At 38.1% G+C, this 13,070-nt stretch overlaps 1 long non-coding RNA gene across 1 annotated transcript; it reads right to left on the bottom strand.

Annotated features, from left to right (window-relative positions):
• Positions 1-3,423: 3,423 nt before the first annotated feature.
• On the bottom strand, positions 3,424-10,687 carry LOC127466656 (uncharacterized). The gene is made up of 3 exons (XR_007902812.1): positions 9,623-10,687; positions 8,008-8,159; positions 3,424-4,851 (listed from the first exon to the last, which is right to left on the bottom strand). It is a non-coding gene; the product is annotated as an uncharacterized LOC127466656 (long non-coding RNA).
• Between the last annotated feature and the right edge of the window lie 2,383 nt (positions 10,688-13,070).

Raw genomic sequence — 13,070 nt, forward strand, 5'->3', positions numbered from 1 at the left:
TTTAAGGCATTTTAAAATTATCTGCAGGGTAACTGAGTCAGAATTAGATTGGTTGTGTTTAATAGAATAGGTTTGTTAGTACTGTAAAGCCATATAACAAGATGCTACAAAATGTTCCATTAGAAATGCATACTTGTTATAAGAAGAACATTTAATTGATTTACCCTGTGGTAATAATTTTTTTTACTCTTAGTCATGCATTAAAATAGATTTATTTTACACAGTGACAAATGTACAAAACATCTCACTGACTAAGTAACATCCTCTTGTGTCAGAGTTATCCTGGCTGCGAGCACAGTCCTCTCCATCTGTGGTAGACAATCAAAGAGATAAGCAAACTGTGTTGTTTCTGAATATGGAGGAAAAGTAGATGTATTTAATCATGGGCTTTTAAACTACCCTAAATATGATAGCAGCAAACTGACAAAAATTGAGGGGGATAACATTTAACATTATCTAAAGTAACAAATTAGGACTCCAATTTTACAGCTGTGAAACTGAGGCATAGGCATGCCATTTAATTTCCCCAAATCTGCTTGATGAGACTGCTGGCTGTGCTGATAAGAAAATACGGAATTCCTGGCAAATGGATCTGCTGTAGTGTCCACAAGACATCCAAGATTAATCAGCAGGAGTTAAATTAGAAAACAATCTGGATTCTGATGCTTTGTCATAAGACAAATTTACTTTTTGCTAAATCCAGAATTAATTCACCCTCTTACCTCGTTCCATACAAGTATTTTAATCTAAAAGTTGAGATCCTCAATGCAATTCTGGCCAAGATCTGAGTTCTTTTTCTGTCCTGTACCCCAGTTAGCTTAGGAAAAGGGAGTTGTGCATTTTCAGTTTCTCTCCTGCAATGCACTATACTGCCTGCATAACTCCCAATTAAACAATTAGAGTACTTAACATACAGAGTTTTCAAAAAAGCTGAAAAAAAATCACAAATACTCTATTCCTCAGAATGCTGAACTACTAGCTCAGAGAAATGCTTTTCTGATAAAAAACTACAAAAGGCTTACGGCCTTCAGAAAAACTATTTAATATCCATATAAATATTTCCCTTGTTTATTAAAATTTTGTAAACCCTACATCCTAAATTCTTCTTGAAAATATTGCAGAGAAAGGCTTCCTTCAGGCAAGTATCTACTGATCCTGCCACAGACGTGATGCTCTCATGTCATAGAAAAGATTGCTTAGTCAAGTCCCATTCTGCAGGCCTCTAAGAAGGAACAAAATGTCTGAAGTGAGTATCAAATCTCAGTTTTACTGAGCTAAAGCTGTCGGGAAAAAATGGAAATGTGCAGAAATGTACTAAATGGCAACATGGCAGATGCTGAACCCCTTTAGTAACAGGCTTACTGAAAATCAGGGAACTTAGTGAAACACTTATAGTTAAACTTCCCTTCCAGTTACCTCCTGAAGGCGTGTTCTTTTGTCTTTCTGTCTCCTTAGAAAGAGTTTGTGCCCTCTGAATAAATGAGAAGAGTTATGAAGTAGGAAGTGGAAGATTTGGGGGCTTCTTTCTTCTGCAGAGGGACAACTTAGGGATCAACAAATGCTATGATGTTCTCTATTTAAACTAGGAAAAAACCAACAATTGCTACTCAATACCATTATTTCACTTGTAAATACAGAAATAGAACTTTGTAGGATGTAAAGCAAGAAAAAAATTTAAAAGTGTTACAGTGTGGTAGAGCTACAATTTGTAGCAATCACAGGAGTAATGTGGGAATACATATTTTATGTAAAAAATAATGTTAGATGTGTTATTAAGCATTTTATTTTGTCAGAGATCTGTAACAAGTCACTGACATAATTGTACTAGGAGTCAGAAAAACCATGATCCTCAGAGAGGTAAAGTCTTCCAGACCTTCTTCGTATTTGTAGTATTGCTCCCAAAGCAAAAGCAGCTTCTGGTGGTTGGGGGAAGTAATATAGGTACCCACAGTTATATGGACAATTGAAAGTCAGAATCTAGGAGGAACATATTTCCTATATGCTACTGGTATAAATCCATAGGGTAAAGCTGCATTCAAAGTTAAAATAAATAGATGTGGATAGTTTTCTTTATAGTATTTTGTCAGGAGAAGGATTGTATGTAAATTAAATTCATAATTTAAAATTGTTTACTTGCTGTTACATGTTTTTCAAGAAATCTGTAAGTTGCAGATTTCATTTTAAGTGACTGTAAGTGTCTGATATAGTGCAATAGTTTGACAGCTGATAAATGTAGGATGGAAAATGTGTAGGATTTAGCATTTCCACATCCTAACAGCAGTTAAGCTTCTGCTAGTCTGCTGCCTTTGTACCAACCTCTTTCATCAGACCTTGCATTTTAATGAAAAAACATTGCAGTAATCAGTTGGAGAAGACTTAGAGCCAGGGATAGAGCCTGACTTCAAAAAAACAAAAGCCTGGGAATATTCTCCAATGGGAAGCAATTAGAACAATACAGAAAAGTTAGGTGTTATTGAATGCTACAGAAGGCAAACAGAGTAGTGCAGCCATGGAAACCATTGCACCAGCAGGTCTCCTCTGGCATGCACAGAACCTCAGGGGGATACAAAGAAGTACCCAAACTGCATCTCCTTCTTTTCTGTGCTTCCCACTTACTTCCTCTTCTGTCTTGATATGAATCATCATCAGTGAACAGGTGAAGAGGAACTGTCAATCAATATGCTTCTCTGGGCTCCAGAGGTGGGCTTCTGAAGCTCTTGTCAACAAAGAAAAGATTCTTCTTTCCTCCATAATTTATGTATTATTTCCTAGTTGTCTGAAACCCCAAATCACAAGACCTATCATTTCTTTTAAAAAATTGAGTTCCACTTGAAATCATTGACTAGCCAGCAGATGACTGCACTGAATTGCCACAGTTTTGAATAGTGGATACACAGTTTCTGAAAGTAAAGAGAAAACTGTCAGATGATGTATGCACATTAGCCAAAGGGATAAAAATATGTATTTTCACAATTTATATACAAGTGTTAACAAATAAATATAACCTAAAAAGTACAACACTTCATTATTCTTAACTAGAGGATTGTATGTGTTACACAAAACCCTAAAATAACCAAAAATAGTGAGTGGTATTCATCACTGATTTCATTCCACTGAAGTTAGCATAGACACAATGAGGAAAAGACGCTGGATCAGCATCTCAACTACCTGTATTTAGACGAGTACTAATTAAACAAACGCCATTCAGCAATTGTTCCTGCAAACCCTAATCCTTTTAATATGTAGTCACTTGAGACTACTTTAAAACACTTGAGATATCATACACAATAATATTGCAGAAACATATGAAACACCCCAAAAAGAAATAGAAAACAAACACAGACACCGTTCACCACGTCTGTATAAACTCAACATATTCACATAATTAATATTTTGGAAATTCAAATAAAGAAGGATCACGCTGTCTGAAATTTAGTTGTTTCAACATTCTTTTACACTGATACTTTATGTATCTACTCCCTACAGGGAATAGTTGAAGACTAGCAATGTTTATAAATCATTGTGTAAGTAGTCCCAGAAGTATTTAACTATAGCAGCATTAAATTCACATTGACCAAATTTAACAAAAAGATTTGGGTTTTGCAATGACTTTTTTAATCATTTACACACAAATCCAGTCACACCTGTGATGGTGAAGAGACAATGCCATACTTTTGATTTGGTGGGGTGGGTGGGGGTGTGGAGCTTTTTGTGAATTAGTTGTTTTCTGGGGAGCGTTGCTTTGGTTTTTGGGTGCTTGCTTATTTTTTCTGATTGCATCTGGTTTTTTTTTGAAATTCCTCCGAGGAATTAATTACTTAATATTTATTATAAGATGCACGCTCCCTGTGGGGATGAGCAGGGGAGAAGGACATGTCCTGCCACCTGCCTGCGGTGCCGCTCCCCCAGACTCCGCAACAGCCGCTCCGGCGGCCGCTCCTCGCGGGCGGGGGCTGGGGGGGCTCCATGAACCCCTCCCCGCCGCGGGACGCCACTGCCACCTGCTGAGGGCACCGAGCTACTGTCGGTCCGGCCCCCGGCAGCCCCCCGGTCCCCCAGAGGTGGTCCCCGGTGCAGCCTCTGGGGGACCGGGGCGCCGCCGGGGCCGGGAATTGCGGAGCGTGCAGAGGGTGCTTTCACTTGGATGCGAGTGTTCATCCAGCAGCATCACAGCGCTAGAGACGGTGTCAAATAAAGATAAATTTAGGGCCGTCTGTTTTCTTTCCATTCCCTCCCCACAGCTACTTAGTTTACCAGTTCCAGCCTTCTAAAGCAGCCGGTTAGTAGGTCTTAAGTTAAAAGAAATGATGTTCAGAGTCTTCATGGTTGTGGAGCATCTCCAAAATGTGTGTTTTGGTGTAATTTTTTTTTAGAAAGCACATTGTTTGATTTCAAAGATGTGCTGTAGGAAGAGAAGGTGCTGTTTCAGTGGGCAGCAAATAATTATGCAAGAGAAGATAAGGTTACATGATGGAAATTATTGCTCCTAACTAATCTGGTGCATGAACACAAAATGCCTTTAATAAGGTTCCTCAACCAAAAGCATTGTATGAAAGAAATTGTCATTTGCCATAATAAAGAAAGAAAACATGTTTGTTTTGTAAGAGGGAATAAGATCCTAATCATTACTACTTGGGGTCTAAAGCAATATTGGTCTTCCAAAATTGTCATCAGCATTGCAAATGCTCCCCTCTTTAGGAAATCAAGTAGTAATTCCTCATCAGTTAAGCAGAAATAAACAACAAAATGTTTATTACTTTCTAGGGCCCATTTGTTTCGGCAGGAAACTATCTCCACTGTTACGCTACTCAAGTGTACAGATTCGCTCTGGAAACGGAGACGTATCCTTATCTGTATGGATTTAAATATGGAAAGAGACAGTGAATGGAAAGAACAACTTCAATACGATATTTTAGGTTACAACTGAATCGTGTGTTTATGGCCCCAGTCAGTGTGCTCTGCAAAATGTTCCAAAACACTCATTTCTAAGCTTTCAACTATTTCCCCCTTCTGCTCCAGAGAAACATCTTGAGGAAGAAAAAAAGAAAAAAAGTTTGCTATCAGGATCTGGCATAAAGAAGGTAGAATAACTACTTCCAACTGAGTTATAAAGGCAGCTTGTTGCTTTTACTTACCACCCATCTTTATCACCCAGGTCATCACTTCTTTTTAAAATATATGAGTTTTGCTTCCAGTACTTGATCTTTACATTATAAAAGCAATCTTAAACTCATAGTTTTATAGTGCACCTTTTAGAAGATAATGGCTTAAATTTCTAGTTTCCCTCTTTATTGCAGTGATATGATAGCTGCTTCTATAAACCAGTCTAGATAATATGTCATATCTCTCTTCAGCAGCTACTGCACACATGATATAGGAAACTCTCCTGCTACTGGTTACTCATTAAAGTTAAGTGATAGGGATCCACATGGCAAGGTTAAATTTCAACACTTTAAACCCTGCTGAAAGTTGCTAATAATAATGTTTAATTTTCATTCCAAGCATTTATGGTATCATCAACTTGAGTCGATTGTTTTATTCTCATTAGTTGGAACCAATGAACCTCCCCGCAGAATGAAAATCTTCAGGCAGAATAACCAAATAGAGCCAGAATTTGACCCCTGCTTAAACTAAACAACCTAAATGGGTTTAATGTGAATGTCCGATTAACTAGAGGCAAAGTTTGATTAAGATTTTCAAAAAGGGCTAGAGATTTCAACACTCTAGCAGGGAAACTTTAACAAAAATATGATATTCAAACTGGGAAAGCTCAATGCTTTCTTTAAATCATCTAGCATGTAGGGCAATTAAAATAACTATTCCCTTATAAAAATAGTATTAAATGCTGCCTTTTTATTTGGGGATAATAACATTTGCAACTAATCATCACCCATAATCTCTTGACAGTGAAAAGTATTCCTGCAAAAAATTCAGCCAAGTTCAAACCATCTCACAGGAAAAGAAAGAGATGAGAAAAGGAAGGATGTTTGCTATGGCAGAGAGAGCTGGAGAAAGGAATGGGAAGCCAATGGGCTGCAAAGCATTGGGACCCATGGTGGAGACACAGCAGGCACCTGGTCCTGTGCTGTTCTTCAGGGTTATGCTCACATGACACTGTGCTATGATGCCTCTCTCTGCTCATTCTCCTGTCCTTCTCGTTTTTGGAGAAGCAAATGGAGGAGCTATTATACCAAAGGCAGAAACCACTGTTATCCTTTCAACCCTCTGCCCCCTACACATAAGGTTTGTGATTTTGTAGCAGGGGCAGGATATCAGCAGTGACAGATGCTTATATGTCTTAGAGTATTGACCAGGTCAAACTTATCAATGGGTTTTTATTTCACAGGGTAGGTCATAAAGTATTCATTGCTCAAGGTCATCTAGACTCATGGAATATTTTAGGTTGGAAAGAACTTCTAGAGGTCATCTACTCCAACTTACCCAACACATGGCTCTCATCAAATTTACATCAGGTTCCTTGAGGCATGCTAAGCTTTGAAAAACTCCAAGGACAGAGATTTCACATCCTATATGGGCACCTGTGCCAGTGTCCAACCACCCTAATGTTAAAAGATCATGGGTTTTGCCTTATATCTATATTTGTACATCTTGCTTCTCATGCAAATACTTCCCCACTAAATCTGGTCTATGGTATTTAATCATCCTCTCCTCAGCCCTGCAAGAATATTAAAACCCACTTTTGGTTATATGTTTCCTTGCAGACAATGATATATGCAGAGACACAAAACAAGATAGCTTTAGAAATATCACAGCTTCTATTTTATTCCTCTTTTGAAATAGAATATCTACCTCCAGCCTTTCTCTAGGAATGCAGCTGTTAGACCACCACTTTAAGCAGCATGTGAAAAAGCCCTGTTCTGAACTATCATCTTATTCCCCATGTTTATGATTCCTGCTTACTTGTCATTATAAATTCTGTGTCATTATTGTTCCTGTCTCACAGCCTTACTAGATCACCTAGATTCCTCTTAATACTTGCTTTCTTATTTTTCGTCTTTCTCCTGATTGAGATTTTTGAAGTGCATGCTTTAGGATAAGATTTAAGAACATGAGCAAGTCAAGTGCCTAACTATGCCTGTAGAAGCCTACGGTATTCCTTTCTGGTGTGCTGTGGTTCCAACAGTTCCAACTGAATGTCTTTACTCATCCAAGAGGAGCTCTTGAGGGGCCCTACTGACCTTAGACACTCTCACCTCCACCTTTACAGTTCATCTATTGACAGGAATAAATCTCACTGAATTCAATAGGAACAGAGTAACAGAAAGGAGGAGTCCCAAGCATACAATTCCTACCAAAGGTTTCCAACCAGTAGTTGTCCTCTGATACACTAACGGAAGGATAGCTGTAAGAGTTCTTATTTATTCCAGCTTTCTGTGGTGCCTCTAGCTTATGAGTAAGTTCTTGTTATGTCACTTGAGTAACTCAAAGGGCACATTTTATTTAAATTCTTTGAGTATCATAAATGCTGTCCAATTATTTGCACAGGTACATCAACAAGGCCAAATATCTTTTTATTTTTTATGAAAAAGGGCAGTAATTTTTTTTTATTTTAAAATATATCTTCAGAATATATTAGGGTGGTGATTAACCATCTAATTTAGAAAAAATGTTACTCCAGTTACAAAGAATTACAATAATTTAGTTTCAAGTCCTACATTTATGCTATGAATAAAACTTAAGATGCAAGAACATTTGTATGCAAGATGAACAGCTAATGATCTTTAGAGAATATTAAATCACTCCTAGACCTTAAGAGAGAGTTTAGATGACAAGAAACACTTTGTGTTAGCCCCTAAAATTTGAAGTCCTATTCCAAGAGCAGAAACCAGACTCCTATAATAGGACCAGGCCATCTCAATAATGCATGAAGTGTATAGGCACCTTCACATGAGGGTCACAGAAGCCAGGGCACTAAACAAGGAACCTTTTAAACTTGCCAGAAGCATGCAGACACATCCCATATGTGAGATTAGTGATGCTGCCTACCTGTCCCAGTAGTCAGTGGCCAGAGTACTCCCTCAAGCCTCAGCATGGCTCTGCTGCCCGGGAACAACTCTCCAGACTCCGCAGTACAAGCATTCCCAGGCAAGAGCACCTGAAGTGGTTGGCTCTCTCCATGCTACTTTGCACAGATTTGTCTTAAATTTGTTTGGGACAGAGAGATAAATGTAAATTATGTTCCAGTTGAATAAAGTGAAGACTGACATGCTTCTAAGTATTTTCAGAAAAGAAAAAATTAGATGATTCTAAAATATTAATGTCAAAAAAATTGCAGTACTTCAAAGATTAGACCATAGTTGAACAGGAATTTTTTAAATCAGAGCTGCGATAATACAAGTGGAAGAGATGTGCAGAGATGGGGAAAGATGAGATGACCAGAAGGTCATGTCTGGTAAATAATAAAGGTCACTGTAGTTTAAAGAAAAAGCTAATAATGAGATACATCTCATGTATTTTGACATTTTCTCAGTCACCAGCTTTATTCAGGTACATCTCTAGACAATCTAATGCATCACTAAAACTAGATATCACTGTGTCTTAAAGGAGTTTTGCTAACTCTAGGGATCAAGCTGAGCTTTCACAAAATATTTCCTCCATACCCAAAGAAATCAGAAATAAGTCCAAACCAAAAAAATCTTTACTTGTTTCCTACACTGGAAACCTGAAAAAAGAATGTCCTCTTGCTGAATTCTAAAGTAGCTGTATTCTGACCTTGACAGACTTCTTCAAGTCTGCCGTGGGTTGTTATCATGCCTGCTGGAAGGAACTGCTGGGATGCAAGCTAGCCAAATTATACTCTTCTCCTTGAAAACAAACAATTTGGAAGACAATATCCCAAGGATTCCAAGATTCTCTTTTTATATTTAGAAACTGTGTTCAGTTACAAAAGACTGCAATAAACATTTACATTTTTGATTGGCATGTTTTCTTCAGAACTTCTGGGTATTTAGGGGAGTATGATTTTGAAAATCCATATATTCTAAGAAAACAAACCTTTCTATCTGGAAAAAAAAAATTCATATCCTATTCTATTTCTATTATATTCCCAGCTCAGGACGGTAAACTGTTTGGCAGTTCTCAGTATAGATTCATGTCTTTGGCTTTGTCTTTTTTAGTTTTTTTTAATGATCAAATTACTTGCTTTGCTAGATTAGAGTGTGAGAATGGTCTATGGAGCAGGCCCTGCACCTGTGGCAGGTTTTGCACCATTCAAGATATACAGTCTTGTTTTGTCACCAGATTGCTTGTTTGGGAGTCCAGGTAGTTGAATCACAGAGGGAGGAGGCTTAGGGAGGAAGGAGGGAAGGAAGAGAAGCACCACAAAATAGTAAACAAACAAAGAAATAAAACAAAACAAAAAAAACCAAAACAACCAAAAATTAAAGAGAAAGTAAAGGACATGAACAGAAAAGCCATTTAGGAGAGCATGTCTTGAGGTCTGGTAATGACTTTACAGACAGGCATGCCTTATTAATGGAGAGGGATGTTTAGGTATTTAGTTAAGTAGGAATCAATGGAATAAATTAATTCTCTTATCAGGGATTAATATCTGATGAACCAGAGGAAATACTAGATGTCAGGGAGCAAAATAAACATTTACCAGGACAACCAGACAGCACAGAAGTAAGGTCAGGAATTTCTGCCGTTGATCTTGACCAGGCAAGGAGAGAAGACCAAACTGTTCCTCTAACTGGAAAGGAGCAAACAGCTCCTGGCAGATGAAAGGATCCAACTAACAGTTTGTGAACCGGTCTTGGTTTTTATAGGTGTAATAACCAGGCAGAAGTGTTTTTAGCATACCTGCGGCCAAGGAGGCACAAGTACTGCAAGTGAGCTATTTTTGCCTTGTCTTCAGATTAAAATTTATGCTGTGCTGGTAGTAACTCAGAGAGAGGGGCTGCTTGGAATGTAAGACTGGTGTCAGGACAGCTCTTTGTGGAGACAGGTCTTCCTCACAGTTAGTAATCTCATAGCAGTTTAAAATCAAGATTAACAGATAAAAGGGACATCAAAACTAAATTACTTTTGAAGGTACTCCCTTGAGTTCAGGGTTAAGGGACTTCATGAAGAATGCACAGGAAGGTTGGGCCATCCTTTCTGCTGTCTTCACTGTTTGAATGCCTCATACTACTGACAGTCATGCTTTTTTCATTTATATGAAAAAAAGCTTGCAGGAAAATATTCCAACATCTTGGAATATTAATGTAATGTATTCCAACACTCCTGAATATTAATATCAAAGCCTTGATACAGCTTCTAGCACATTACATGTGCTGACTGGACAGCTTGTAATACGCATCCTATTAAGCTGCTCACCTCATCTGACATTTTGCTCCTGATTTATTACACAATAGAGATGCTTGGTTTGGGGTTTCCTGGAGGTGCATACCAGGTATTCCAGGCTATACAGCAGGTCAACATAGCAAATGAATTGTTCCTAACACCTGAGTGATTTGAAAACTTATTCCTGGCTCTTGTACGCTTGTCACCAAGAATAGCTATGAGCATCCCCTCTCCATATAATTAGACAGAAAGCTAAAAATCTTACAAAGAGATGCAAAACTAGAGCATACATGATACCTCACAATATTATATAACACGAGAAAGGTTATTAACAAGGAACACAAGTGAACTCAAAACATGATACTACAGTAAACTGACCTTTGCAAAATGTTGCTACGAAGGCCCTCCAACTTGCACTCTGGTTGCTTTTCTGCTTATAACAGCCACTGTATGTCTGTGATTTCTACTGTTCTCTCTTTTGCTGCATTTGAGAATCTTACAGTATTCTATGAATTTGTGCTAACAATCCCTCTCTCTATGAACACACTGCTACCACCCCATGACAGATACGTAAAATTGAACGTATCGGTAGAACACAACTGAAGAGAGATTCTTCATATCCATGTAAATACTAAAGTAGGTACACAACTAGTTTTCAACAGCTCAGTAAGCATCTGTCAGTGACTTGAGGCAACTACACACTTAGGTACTTTGGACTTGATGTGGATAGGCTCCAGATTCTATCTGGCCTGGCAGCACAGAGCAAAGCAGTGAACTGGACATGCTGAACTCTGACCAGTGCCCTCCAACCCAACTGGACTTCTTTTTTTCCTCTCTTTTTTTTTTTTTCCCTGTAACAAGGTTCTTCTTCTGTTAGTATCTACCCTGTGTCACAACTACACCATTGCATTACATTGTTCTTGTTATTCATTTGCAAATTTAGTCCTTGTGAATGCCTGCTTTAAATTCTAGTGTGGCTAACCCCAAAATTGCAGTAGTAGATGGCTTAGAAATTTACATGCTTTAGCAAAAAAAATATTTTATTATAAATAAGGGAATAAGAGACTATCACTGTTGTTTAAATTACTTCCTTTCTTTTATTAAAATAAACCCAGAAATTCTAATTTAAGGCAATATATCCCAAGTAACTCACTGGGAAGAAAACCTTGAAAATACGAAACATATGTAACATTTGGTTCCTGATCAGCAAAGACCGTATGTATCAGCTGATCCTTCCATAAGTCAGGATATATAACATTTGATGTATACATTTGGAAAATGCAATGGAATCTTAAAACTAGTTACTTAAAATTTTGGAATATGCTGTTGACATTTGCCTTAAAGCACAGTGATAGCTACTCCCAAGCTGCACATTAGCATGCCATGTTACTTGCCCCTTTGCAAGTGTTATATACTGTACCTGTAGCCTCGAGAAGTCAAGATTCCTTGGGAGGTTCTTGCCTTGGAGATTTCGTCAAGTAGATCCTCTTACTGACACCTGAACCCAGGGTGACCTTGGACCATACTGGCATGCTAGAATTTCACACGACTCATCTCTGCAGGTATTATATAGTCTGAAGCCAAAATATCAGGGGAATTTGTTGTCCTATAAATGTAGACCCATATTTTGCAATAAATACTTAGATGAAGATGAGCTTTGTTACACAGTACAGTTCCTCTGCCTGCTACAGGGCAGGCAGCTGCCTGCATGCTAATGATCTACTCTACATTCAACCAGTGTATCATGCCCTGGTTATCTGACATATGAACAAGTAGGGATTAGAATAATTACCATCAATCTCTTCTCATAATACTTACTTTTAAAAGGATTTATTTAATAACAGATAACAGATGGGAAAATACACTTGTTCACACACTGTAAAAAATAAAATAATTCATCACTAAGTGTATTACTTTTGTTTGCTTCTAGCTGTCCCAGCATCTATGGCTATATTTCAATATTTGTCATATTTGTGCTCACATAGTTGTACTCACAGACTGTTTTCCTTACAATTATTTAAATTAATTGATGATTTTAAGTACCACTAGAGGGCATAGAATTATAACAATATTTCTTAGTGGATCACAAAAGGAACATCAGGAGCTCAGTAATTTTCACAATTTATTGTCCCAGTCCACAGTTTAAAGCCTCGATCCTATCAATAGTGCTGCTGTGAGCTGTGCCACTGCACACCCACAGCAATTAAACAAAGCTCAAGGGGGAGTGCTTGCGGGACAGAGGCCTGGCTGAGCAGGTTGGACCATGTGCTCTCAGTTGAATCGCACAGTTTGGTTTTCCAGAACTTGAGTATCAACCCTCAAATATTTGGAGTGACTAAGGTCAGTTTAAATCTAAGCATGGAGGAGCAGCTGATGGTAAAGGCTGCAGTACATCTTCAGCTGTACATGGATACATAGGGATGAGAAAAATGAAGAGTATAAACACCTGAATATATCAAACCACAGAAATGCAAACAAGTACTGAATGAAGGATTAACTAACTCAATTTACAATTCAAAGAAAGAAGAGTAGATATGTGCCACTGGAAAGCTTAAATATTAATGGAGTTTCTGTGGATAGTTGTATCAACTACTTAACATCTGTTTTGACATGTGTGCTGTTTCTGCCATCCCTTATCATGAGTTTGAGTGGCTGCTGTGGTTCACATGTTAGAAGGTTCCTGTTTGAAGTTGCCTGCAGTAGAGGAGAAAGTGTGGTGGAGGAAGGAAGAAGTTTAAGCTCTTCATTTAAAGACATCTGATTGA

Source organism: Manacus candei, unplaced genomic scaffold, assembly GCF_025592945.1.
Source record: "Manacus candei isolate 608988 ecotype Guabito, Panama unplaced genomic scaffold, ASM2559294v1 h1tg000011l, whole genome shotgun sequence".
NCBI classification, from domain to species: Eukaryota; Metazoa; Chordata; class Aves; order Passeriformes; family Pipridae; genus Manacus; species Manacus candei.